At 34.7% G+C, this 12,818-nt stretch overlaps 1 long non-coding RNA gene across 2 annotated transcripts in view; it reads left to right on the plus strand.

Moving 5' to 3' along the window:
• The window catches only part of LOC105354181 (uncharacterized), a 32,762-nt gene that overhangs the window by 11,095 nt on the left and 8,849 nt on the right, over nt 1-12,818 (plus strand). For both annotated transcript variants that reach the window (XR_002290364.3, XR_002290363.2), the window contains one exon: nt 6,785-6,835. This is a non-coding gene — a long non-coding RNA (uncharacterized LOC105354181). The remainder of the gene's footprint in view (nt 1-6,784; nt 6,836-12,818) is intronic.

Here is a 12,818-nt window from a genome sequence, read left to right on the forward strand (position 1 = left end):
AAAATCTGCAAACACGGGAGTAGAAAATATGTTTAAAAAGAAAATGATTTACCAAGATTAGTTAAATGTACAACTTATACTTAGATACAAAAACCCACATTAACTTTCCATCCATTTTCAGAACCTAATGCATCCCTTTCAGGGTCATGGGTTGCTGGAGCCAACCCTGCTACGGTTGAGCAAAGGCAGGGTACAGCTTGGACAGGTCCCTAGTCTGTTGCAGGGCCACACACTCACATGCACACCTAGGGACAATTTAAAGATATCTATTAACCCATGAATCATGTTTTTGGGCTGTGGGAGGAAGTTGAAATAGCCAGAGAAAACCCACACATGCACGAGGAGAACATACAAACTGCACACAGCTTGAATTCAAACCAAGGCCGTCTCACTGTAAGGCGATAGCACTAACCACTGCACCACTGCGCCGCCCATGTTAATGTTCACTTTCAAAATGTAAAGTCTGGCAAATGAAAACCATTTTGATCAGAGATTATTTCATTCCTAATATAAGGTAACATGACTGCAGTAATAGAAAACGACAAACTGCTCTAGAAATCAACTGTTTATCATTTGTCCCTGCCAGGTGGTAGAGCTGAACAGCTCCACACTTCCTTTAACATGGTTTTAATTCATGACTGGGCCAAGAGGATGGAAAATAAAACCCTGACCTCTTCAGCACACTCTTTTGACACAGTATTTGAGATTTTAAATATTCAATTAGTTTTTTTTTTGGTGATGCATATGTGATTGTTTTGGTTTTTAAAAATGCAGTTCAATCTTGGTGAATCCTCTTCATTATTTGATCATCTGTTATATACACTGAGCTGCAAAAAGTTTTTCAGAGTGCAAACGGGCAGAAAACAGAGTTTTTTTTAATCCTCTCAGTTCAGCAGAGAGCAGAACAAATACTGCAGCAGCTTAAAATTTGGAATCAGGTCATCTGGACTGTTGTAGGAAAAAAAGGTTTTTTTAAAAATGTATAAAAAGTTTATTAACAGAATTCAGTGAGCAAGCTAATTCTAAACCCTAAATTTCCGTGTTTGAAACCTGTTACACTCCTAAAATGTAGTCAAGGAATGAATAAATACTCTAGTGGTGGGGACAATCAAGATAAAACAGGTGACAACTGCTTAAAACAAAAAAGTATTTCTTTGTCTTTGGTGGTTGAGATTTAAATCATCCATTCACCACTTTGCCCAGTTCGGTACTAATTACTGTTTTTAACTTCATAACGATTTTCTTCTTACTTTATTAGCATCATCTAAAGAAGTGTTTTGGAGGGATTTAACAAAGAACAAAAACAGAGAAATCACACCTCTCCCAAGTCCAACCCTGACTGTAACCTGTTCTCATCTTTAGAAACATTCATTTCCCCCAAAAAGGAAAATATTCACTTTTTGAATTAAGCGACATTAATACATGCTTGTGGTAAAGACCAGAATCTTTAATACATGTTTTAATGATCCTTGAGAGATGCTTTCAACTTTCCATGTGAATTCATGTAAACATGTTTCTGAAATGAACACATCGGTGGCTCTACTGTTCACCCTTACAGTCAAGACACAAAACAAGCCATGATGCCCAACAAACTCAAGAAGTAGGAATCATTCTATTACAGTCAACTTCTTAACTTCCTGTGACATGAGTCACCACGAGCGGCATGTTGCGTGACCCACCACTTTCTACGGGGCTGGTGTCTGTGATTGCTTTGGATTGGGGAGGGCTCTGTTTCCACATGAGTCATAATTGTTAATTAGATATATGAAGCCACAAACAGAGCAGCAAGTAATCACTCAAGTCACCATTTTGCTGCTTTATTGTGTCAGACAAAAAAAATATTAAAACTGCTTGTAAGAACAATTCTTTAAAAGAAATTCTTAAAAAAGCTGATGTCATGTGACACAAATTTGTTGAGATGATTGGTGAAAAAGAGAACCTCAATGCATGAGGTGCTGATAAAAAATAAAAACTTTATCAGACTTACAGAAACTTAAGTTATATTTGTCAGTACATGTTCGACAGAAATAAATGTATGATGATAAAAACAAAAACCATGATAAATGGAAATAGAATACAGAAATACTTTGGAAGAACTTTTGTTTGCTTACATTTTCCAGACATGACCTGGAAGCATCAAAGTAGCAGTCTTAATTTCTCAAATGCAGCTCAAAGATGTTTCATTGCTTTCCTTAATAAACAGACCCTCTTTTTTAAGACAAACTAACATTTTCCTTTTGTAATTTTTGTTACACAAGATTCCAAGTAATGCTTTGGTCCTACCCAAACACACCAACAGAAATATATGGAAATAAATGCACTTATACGAAAAAAACAATTTACCTTTTAAACTAACAGTTTTGATTTTCCATGAAAATGTATACAGTTATTCTAAAGCAATGTTTAGTTTTGGCAACATTAAGAAGCTTCTACATTAAAGAAGAAATTCCCCAAAAAATAGTCAGTAGGAGTGAGTGAACTCACTTCAAATGAAAATAAATGGAGTAAAACTAAACAAGTGAGGAAAAAATTGGAATAAATCTGAAAGTTGAGATATAAAAGATAAAAAACTTGAAAATCCATCCATCCATGTATTTGAACTATAGAAAATGGAAATCACAACACAACGAAAACTATAGAAAATGACTAATACGTTTAGTTTACCCCCAAAAATAAATTTTTATTCATTATGTTTGTCTTTGACTCTTGTCTTGGAAGATAGTTTAAGACCATATCTATGAATTTCCTGCATGGGCTTGAATGGAGGCATGGCTTGTACTGGCATCACTTCCCAACCCTGTATGTTGATGTGGTTTTATTAGGGCAAGGCGATCTTACTGGTTCACATTTTTACATTTTGCTGCCATTTTTAAGTAATATTTAGAATGAGCAAAACAGCATATTTTGAAAAAACTTGCAGAGCTTAAGGTAAAACTGTAGCACATCTTTTCATGTTCCAGATATCACTATAGTAGATGTTAGTCATAGCAACTGGACTTAAAATCTTCTTCAGCCACTTGGATGAGCGGCCAAATATTTCAAGGAAGAAGTCCAGTTGCTATGACTCAACTTCAAGATATTGAAAAAACCCGGAGAAGGGAGTTTACCGACATGTTCCAAAAATAATAGCACTGCAAGCTGAGTCTTAGTCTGATCTAAACTTTATGTTTGAAAATTTTGTATTAAAAAAATTAAAAATCATGTAAGCTGAACTTATTTTTCCTGTGGATCGACAGTTCGAATCTCATCTGGTAAATCAAACGAGATGTCAATGTCAGCAAATCAGCTTCACAAGTTCCAAAAATTCATTCAGTTTCAATGATTGAAAAAATATGGTCATGATGACTAACGGTCTCAACTCATAAAAAAACGTACCTGCTTTTGTACTCCATCTTTGTATGATGTGATAAATGTCAACATTGTATTTATTTATCGACAGTGAATCAAATGATCTCTTTGTAAAAGGATTGCCTCAGATAACAACCAGCTTTGTTTTTGTAGTGAGGGAGATGCTGCCCCACACCGTCACACTCCCTCCACCAAAAGACAATTCACAGTTTATGCAGGAAGCAGCGTAGCTTATTCCAAATCTTCTCTACACCACTCTGGGCTCACCTCTGAAAATAGAATTCCTCATAATGTTCAGGTTCTATTGCACATGTTGTCATGGTAGGTCTTCTGGCAGCCCTGTGAGACCAGAGGTTGAGTCAAGTTTGTTCTGGATTTTCGGACATTTAGCCATCGGATGTATCATCCAACACACTTTAACAGTACATTTGTTAAAGACAAACGTAACTACCCAAGTACTGAGGAAATATTCTCACTTGGATGTTATCGTCTTGGAGTGACCACCTTGTTACCAGTCTCTCTCAGCGTTTCATGAAACAGGGCCATTCAGTTTGGAGATGGTAGAGGAGCTTATTTCATACAAAACTGCCATTCTTTTTTTGGGGGTACTAGAAACTCAAAACAAGTCAGTTACAATATAAATATTGTTGCTGTTCTGAATTGGCTGGAAGAATTCAGCAAAATGTGCATTGGCCCAATCCAGCTCTGTTTCTCATTCCCACAAGTTCCTTAAAAAGTGACTCCGTTCAAAGACTCACAATGGGATAGTAATATCTCAAACAAATGTTTCATTAGGACTTTAAAACTTAAAAACTGGCCTTGGTTGCAATTTTAACATTTAAAAACTATTTCTATGCATTTTGTGTTCAGTATTTTGTAGTCTTCCAAAGGCTTAGACCAAATCCAAATTCATTCCCCATCCCTACGGTTTCTCCCTACCCTTACATTTAGCCCTCTAAGCAGGGAGTTATGGGAATAACCGTGTTTTAAAATCAGGACATAATTACCACTCGACGTTGCCAGTCATCTTTGTGAGAGCATAGCTGGGAAAATACATAACAACATCAGTTTTATAACTTTGAAAGTCATTCTAAAGAAAAAAGTCATGGTTACATTTAAATGCAAATGTCTGTGCTTCAGAGCACACCCATGTCAAGAAGTGTGATTCTCCTTCACGTCAAAAGCGCGACACAGATCACCTCCGATACCTGCGGAGGGACAGCCAGCCCTAAGTCCCTACGGCTCCACCTTAAGGTGCCCACCGGACTTTAGAGTCTTTGTCGTTTAAAGTTCTATGAGTGTAGTCAGACATTATATCTGTCCAATTTCTGTTATGGCTTTTGTTATTAAACATTAGAGAAAAAAGAAAAGTATAGGATAAAAATGTATTTACATTTAACCATAACACATTTTTTTCTGCTTGGGTAAAGTTGTTTTGATGTTTTATTCTGAAATTTCCAAATTTAATGCAAAATGAGCTGATCAATGTTAATATTAAAGTTCCAAAATGTAGTTTTGGAAAGGAGTCATTCTTGTTAAATGCAAACCAATACTGTACAAGGTATAAATAATAATATGTCATTGAGCAGTATGGTTCTGTGATTTTTATTCTGTATTAATGTCTGCTGTTTGGAGACATGTTTTCATTTGTCTATCTCTTCACCGAACTCTCTGGGACTTTGTTGAGTTCCACTGTGATGATGGTGGCAACCGGATAGCATTCAGTCTCCTAGCCCTTAAATATAGCAGAGAAAGTGTGTGTGTGTGTGTGTGTGGATGATCAGGTAGAAGAGAATGTGTGAGCGTGAGTCAGTAAGTGTCAGCTGGAGTGCGTCAGTCTACAAGTGAGAATTTATTTGTGAAGTTGTGCGCTCGTGACATATGCGACGAAGTGTGTGAAACTGAAGCGTTTGCAGATCCCAAGAGTTTGCAAAACATTGGATATTTCTTGCTCACAAAATACTTCTGTTATTCAAAACTAAGGCAGGAAGAGAATTTTTTTAAAAGTTGCTTCACAGTTTTTAATTAAAAAAAATCAAAAATTGACCCTTTACCACAAAATCAACTCCCTGCCTCCTCTTCTCCTGAAAAATGTTTATCACTCCCCTACACATAAGAGATTTTTCCTTTGACTCCTAAACAAAAATGCCCATTAAGGCAGTAGTTATTAGATGATAAATGAAAAAATGGTCCAAATTAAAATTCATAAAGCAACCGTTGCAGGAAAGAAGGTGCTGAAATCAGGAAGAGAGATGGAGGTGCAGGACTGCCTGGAAGTGGACAGGAACCCACAAACCAAAACTGTTCCAGGATTTAGTTTTATCCAAAACAACTGGTACATTAAAAAAAAGACTCAAATACAAACAGATACAGAACCGGTTAGATGGTGTTGTGGCGGTTTAGATCTCGTATTGCGACCTAATGCATAACTTTGGTATGTGAGGATCTTTAAAAGTTGTCAATAGAAAACGTCATGACTACTTATTTAAAACACATCACACAATTATTTCACTATCAGTGATAAAATAGGAGCCAGTCAACCTGCAGTAAATGATTAAATTACCCCTTTTAAATGTAAATGTGAGAGGAAAACACGTATTTTCCAAATCAATATATAATAGAAATCTTGTAGAAAAATCAGAGCTCAGAAATACATAAAAAAACTTTACAATGTTTATTGAAAACAGGTAATTTGATTGATTCTTCCTTTGTATTTGGTGTTTTTCATTTTTATGGCACACTTGCCTGTAAGGGATTTTCTAAAAATGAGTCACACTGCTATACTAGAATTTGCAGATGTCCACAAAAATTAAGGTAAATATTTGGTATCAAATAATCTGGAGACAAAGCAAAAGCTAACAATAACGTATGTTCATTTGTCCCTTTCTCTTAAAGGTTAAAATTTTTGCATCTTCTAATTCTAAACCTGTCTGTAACCCTTTTTGCTTTATTCATCTCAAATAAAACATTTGTGTTTAATTTCTAACAATTTATACTGTCTTTCCATTTTAACTTGTTTTAAAAACATGTTCAATTAGTGGTTTAATTGTATTCAAGTTTAACCAGCAGGAGAACGTGCAGCCTCAGCTCCCAGCATGCCTGTGGGCCAAAACATTTCCAACTATACCATGCCATACTTCAGCATCTGACTGATTTAAAGAACATTTTGCTTCTTATACTCAGGAAATAAAACATTTCAGTAGGAAACATCTGCTAGAGACTTTAATGTGGTTCAGCTTAACTTAAAAATTGCTGTTTCAGAAACACACTCTTGCTGTTTTAACTATTTAGACCAATATATTTCATTGTAAATGTTTTAATTTGTCATGGTAAAATTTCAAATTCTAGAAGAGATTTTGATGACATTTTTTATCGAGAACCTTGGGTTCCACTTATTTTAGGAACTAACTTTTTAATGCCAATTTTTCTTTTCCAGAAGCTGCCATCCAAAACAATGAAAGGCTTTGCAAACCTCTGCATCCCAAAGGTCAGAGAACATTTACATTATTTTGGTCAAAAGGTTTTTCTTCCGTCAATTTTAACTTTCTGTGTCATGATGCTGAATTAAGGAGGGTAAAACGTAGATCCTTGTTTTTCATGAACCTTTATGTTTTCTATATTTTCTTTTGGGGTGATTTCTATTTTAAAATGCTATAACGTCATTTTTTACCATACCTGTTAGAATATCCCCTGGGCTTCAAGCCAATTCAAAACCATGGTGCTAGACACACATGAGCAAAAAGCACAAAAGATGTGGAAGAAAAAGAGGTTGAAAACACAAGTGATCAAAAATAAAGATAATCCGTCTCTAGAAGTAACTTATAGCTGTGTAGTCAATTTAAAAATTAATAAATACATAAATTATGGGGTAAAAACACATATGTAATACATAATGAACGATGAGCATCGTTGTCCAGTCAGGAAATTCTATGTGGAAAAGTAAATCCAGAACAGTAAAGAAAATATCTGCTTAATCAGAAAACCAAACTGCTACATGTTTTTTACCCCAACCCTCCTGAAAAAACAAATGATTTTTTTAAACACAAAGATGAACTAAAAAGTTAGAAAAAGCACCCACAAATGCATTTTTCTTCACAGTTACTATTCTATATGGGCTACGAGACCTTTAATAAATTATGTCCAAAATGAATACATAAACAGTTACATCTGCCAATAAAAACATTATAATTTACTTTCTGGATAGAAAGACAAAGAAACAAAGAAAACCTGTTTATTGCAAACAAACGTGTCAGCTGGAGTGACTGTTTATTTTTAGAATATCAGGTCTGCAGATATGGCAGAGTTGAGAAAGAATTAGGAACTGATTTTTGTTTGTTTGTTTGTTTTAAATATATTTGTTACATTTATTAAAAGTAATTCCTGTCTGAAGAAAACCAGGATTTTTCCTTCTGTTTATTTTTTTAAAGTGTGTCACTAGTTTCTGGCAAAATAAAAGATATTAGCAGCTTTAAGACATTTTTATTTCACAAACATGACACCAGCTTTAAACAGTAACTTGCAGTCACAGTTGATTAAAGGTCAAAAACATTTGTAAAAATAATATGCACAACAAATCCCTATATTTAAACAAAACCAATCAATTTTTTTGTTATGTATTTTAATTTCAACCTTGCTAAAAGTGAAATGTTTGCAAAAAAGGCTTTGTGATACATGACTGTTTTGAAGTTTTCATCAACAAAATACTAAAAAGTATCTGGCTAAAGAAGAAGAGGAAGATAAGAGAGTATGTGATGAGGGTGGAGAAACGGTGGAGCAGAAACAGAGAGAGAATGACATGAAGAAGGAGAAGAAGGACTCACCAGTTAGGTTTCCTTTGGTTTTTCAGGATTTCGTCCCAGTCCAACCACACCTCAAGCTCCCGAGAGGGGAAGTGAGTGAGAGGGGAGAAGAAAGACAGACAGCAGAGAAAACACACCAGAGAGAAGATTCACAGAGGAAAGTGAAAGATTAGGACAAATGCCAAAAAAGTAGAGTAAAAACAACAACAACCAGAATTAAATAAAAAAGTGTGAGGAGATAAAATGCAGATGAAACATTTCCACACATTGTCAGTTGCACATTATAAAAACTACAACTTTGTTTCAAGTAAACTCCAAGCATGAAAAATTAGTTTGCTTATTAGATGAGAGCATAGACTCCAGAGCAATAACTTTTATTTGATTTTAAACTGTCTTTTCTGAGCTACATTTTTGCTCTTTAAGCGTTAGAGGTAGTTTCATTTAGGGCACATGTAACACAGATGCAACACATAAATGCCTTGCCACCCATTAGCAAAAAGTAGTACACTTGAGGTTTTTGTTATTAAGTAAACTTGAGTGTAGCAAGCGTACTAGACCAAGACTAACTAAAGACTTCTTTAGACTAAAATGGAACATTTTAAGTTTACAATATTTAGTTAGTATATAAAAAGTATACTTCAAGTATACTGCCTCACTTTTACTATAAACTAAGTATACTAAGTATACTACACTTAAATTGATTACTTTTTGCTAAGGAACAGTTTGATACTATCAGGAAGAATTTTGATTGAATTCAATTCAATCAAAATTCAAAATGTTGATTTCAGCTTCTATTGGTTATTGTACTTCAGACCAGGAGACGGATTTGTTAGAACAATGAAAAACATAAAACCAGCATCTATTCAGTGCTAGATTGATAATATTTGCTAAAAAAAAATACTCTTGAGGCTTGGCAAAACTGACATGGATCAATTTAGACAAATGAAAAAATGTCTAAATGTAATTTCATTCTTTATTCAATTCTATAATCTTAATTGATAATCAGCTGGTAGAGACTAATAAACTAATAATATGTCCATTTTGAATCTTAACACACAGTTCAGAAACAAATAAAAGCAGAAAACCTTAAAATAATTTATCTGACATTTAGCACCGCTAAACCCAAACTAGTGTGAGGAGGACTCCAAGCATGCCATGAAATGATGATGACCAGGGGGTCTGAAATAAGTAATGACAAATGGAATATTTGTTTAATTTAACAATTGTCATATATACAGTATATATGTGCAATTTCATATGCAGTACAGGCAATGCAGTGTATTTTTAACGTAATTTAAATTTTTTATTTAGTTGAATGTAAACAGTTTTTCATTATTTATATATTATTCATATTTCCAAAGCCAATAGATAGGGTTCCTTTGTAAAAGTAGAAGACAAACAATGAGGCTGCACTTTTTTGACAAAATGCCAACAATGGTTACTCACTGGTATGCAGTGTGAGGTTGGAAATGTATCACGACTTCATTTAAGATGACTTGGCCCTGAATGGTCAACCACACCCACGTGTTTCTGCTAAGTTAATCTGTCACATAACAGACATTTTGTAACATTTTGGAAGGTGTTTGTCTTTTTGTGCCTGTCCTATGGCTTCCCCATGGTTTCAGGTTTTTCTTTTTTCATTATTATAATTCACTTTATTTCAGACTCGGATGCGGTCCATAGAAGAAGATACAAATACAATATACATTAAAAAAAATTACATTAAAAATGAAAAAGAGTATAATCGCTGTATCCAGTGTTTCCTCAAGGCGGAAGTGTAGTGGCAGGAACTTCTTTTGGGATCAGTCAGGGACATGATAATTGAATTCTTAGATTTGTCCAGGCGTTCCATGAGGCTGTATGTAAGCTTACGCAGTAGTGCTTCACAGGTGGGGATGTGAGCATCCACAAACAGCTGACTGGCTCTGTACCACCTGGGCATCTGTAGCAGAAGCCTAAAAACATCGTTATAGGCCACTAAGAATTTACAGAATGTCCCACGTCCATAGTTCCACCAAATAGGAGCTGTATACAGAGGAGTGCAGTAAGCTCTGAACAGCGAACACTTCACTTGAAGAGAACACGTACTGAATTTTTTCATCAGCATATTTATAGAGTTTACAGTACTGTCTCTGAATGTCTCTATCATCCCTCCAATCAGCAGTAATGAGGTGTCCAAGATATTTGATAATTGAGGTTTGTTCCAGAGGATTTCCACAAAGCTTACAAAAAGTTTACATTTTTGTCGTCTTTAGTCCTTACAATCATTAGTTTGCTTTTAGAAGGATTGTAGTTAATATCAAAGTCTCTGCCATAGCCGGAGCAAGCTTTCATAAGTGTTTGTATCCGAGCACTGTAGGGGCTAAAAATGACAAGGTCATCAGCGTACATAAGATGATTAAAAGTTTGACATCCAAAAACACACCCAGTTTTTCACAGATTCAACTTAGTAGAAAGATCATCAATATATATACATTTAATAAAAATGGAGAGAGGATTGAACTCCATTACTGACATAAAAAGGCTCAGATAAAACATTGTCACATTTGACAACCATTGTTGGATTAGTGTACCAGAAAGCCAGAAATCATACCAGATATTTCAGCACACCTCGATTAATTATTGATAAAGCTCTGAGGAAAAGGTATAACTATGAAAAAGGTTGTCATAAAATAAAATTGAATTTTATCTTAGTGGACTTCAACTCAAGTTTTGCAATGTTTTATGAAGTGGCCTGCACTAAATCATGTAATGTGTGTGTGTGTGTGTGCGTGGGGGGGGGGGGGGGGGGGGTGTTTGAATGTAAAAGAGAATACAAAATAAATGCAAGTTTTACTTTTGTAACATACAAATATTTACAACTGTTGTAAATATGCTGTTAAGTGAAAAATAATTAAAAGCAGGACATTTCACAAAATATAAGGCAGAATATGGATAAGCATATACAGTTTTTAGCCGCTTACATGTCCAGTTTGAGGAAGATATTGTTGATCATCTACACATTTGAATCCCAAAGGGATTAAAAGAACACCTTAATTTTTAAGTGAACATGTGTATATACTCTTTATTATTCTTATTTGATAAAAATTATAGTAATTATCAAGATTACATATAAACATGATGGTTATTTCACGTTACTAAATTCAATGTTTCAGTGCAGCACTTTTCAAGAGGCTTTGGACACTTTATGGCTTCAGGTACAACAATAGTGGAAAAAAATAATTTGGATGATTGTTTTAGTGTATTCCTTAGATAAAAGTGTTCAGTGACTTCAAACTTCAGTTTTGATTAGGGGCTAATAAGGACTAACACACTAAGAGGATGCAAAGACAAAGTCAGTGCAAGGTGGAAATACACATTTCAGGCTGTGATGTCAAAGTCTACCCGTTGGAGTCATGTGTGTGGATCAAGTGATTTATGCTCTTTTATCACATATCCTTCCATCTGCATTTGTCTGCATGTGTGTGTGGGGTGGGGGGTGTAATCTTGTGTGCAGGCCTGCAGCTCAAGTGTATAAAATGTTGCTCAGCTAAAAATAAATAAAGGGCTCTGGAGAGGAGCGAAAAGCATTGTGCGCTGTGAGTCACGACCAGGAGTGGTGGTGACGATACACTCCCCTCACTGCGTGCACGCACACACGTAATCACACACACAGACACACACACACACTGAACTGTCAATGATTGACAGATTAGAAATTCATACAAACACAAACATGTTATGGTAATGCTCACAAATCATAAATATTGTTTTATTATGCCGATATCTAATAGGAAAAACTTGATATTTTTTCCCTTTAGATTCCCAGAAAGAAATTCTATCCAACATCTTCACAATGAATCAGATGACTCATGTTGTAGCTTAACGTCTAATTTAGAAACTTTGAACCAAGAGGATGCAAATGCGTGACATTCTTTTTTTGTTAACTTTTTGTTGGTTCTCAAAAATCAATGTGCAGCCTTTGGAAAAAAAATGCTCACACCTTGGTCTTTTTGTTTAAAAAATGTGTTATTCTAAAAGTCCAGTTTGTTATTAGCCTCACAAAATACAATTTAAAAAGTACAAGATTTTCTTTTATTTGCAGAAAATATATTCGTCTTAACTGCATCAGCAGATGTTTATTAATCTGGCAATTTGTCCTTTCATTGTAAAAAGGGTGATGCTTCAAAACTTTACACAATTTCCTGTTGGGACTATGCAGAAATATATATATATTATTCTTCTTTTTAATGTGTCAAGACTGTTATACCACACTTAAAAAAGGTCACTGAAATGTTTTAAATGTAATCAATAATTTATAGAAGTAAAATAATCCCTTTGAAATATGAGAATGTGGAAACCCTGATTATGCAGATGTTGAATAGGCTAAAAACCATAATAGCATGAAATAAAATAAAAAAACAAGACAGGAGTTCATTGCCTTCATCAGGTGAGATGTGAGGTCGTTGTTTAATGATTGAAGTGTGGGTCGGGGTTTATATTTTCCATCACTTCTTCGTTTCCTTTTGAAAGAAAATATACTTTTTTGAGAGATGTTTTTCTGCTGATCCTTTTTTTTTCTTTTAACAACACATTTTTCTGTAAAATGTATGCCCAACCTCTGTTGATTTATTCTTTTCCAAACCCTCTTAATACATTTTTGAGTTCTGTTCTGCTATTTAAGTTTTTTTT

Source organism: Oryzias latipes, chromosome 6 (assembly GCF_053564925.1).
Source record: "Oryzias latipes strain Hd-rR chromosome 6, Olatipes_Hd-rR_3.1".
In the NCBI taxonomy this organism is placed as follows: Eukaryota; Metazoa; Chordata; class Actinopteri; order Beloniformes; family Adrianichthyidae; genus Oryzias; species Oryzias latipes.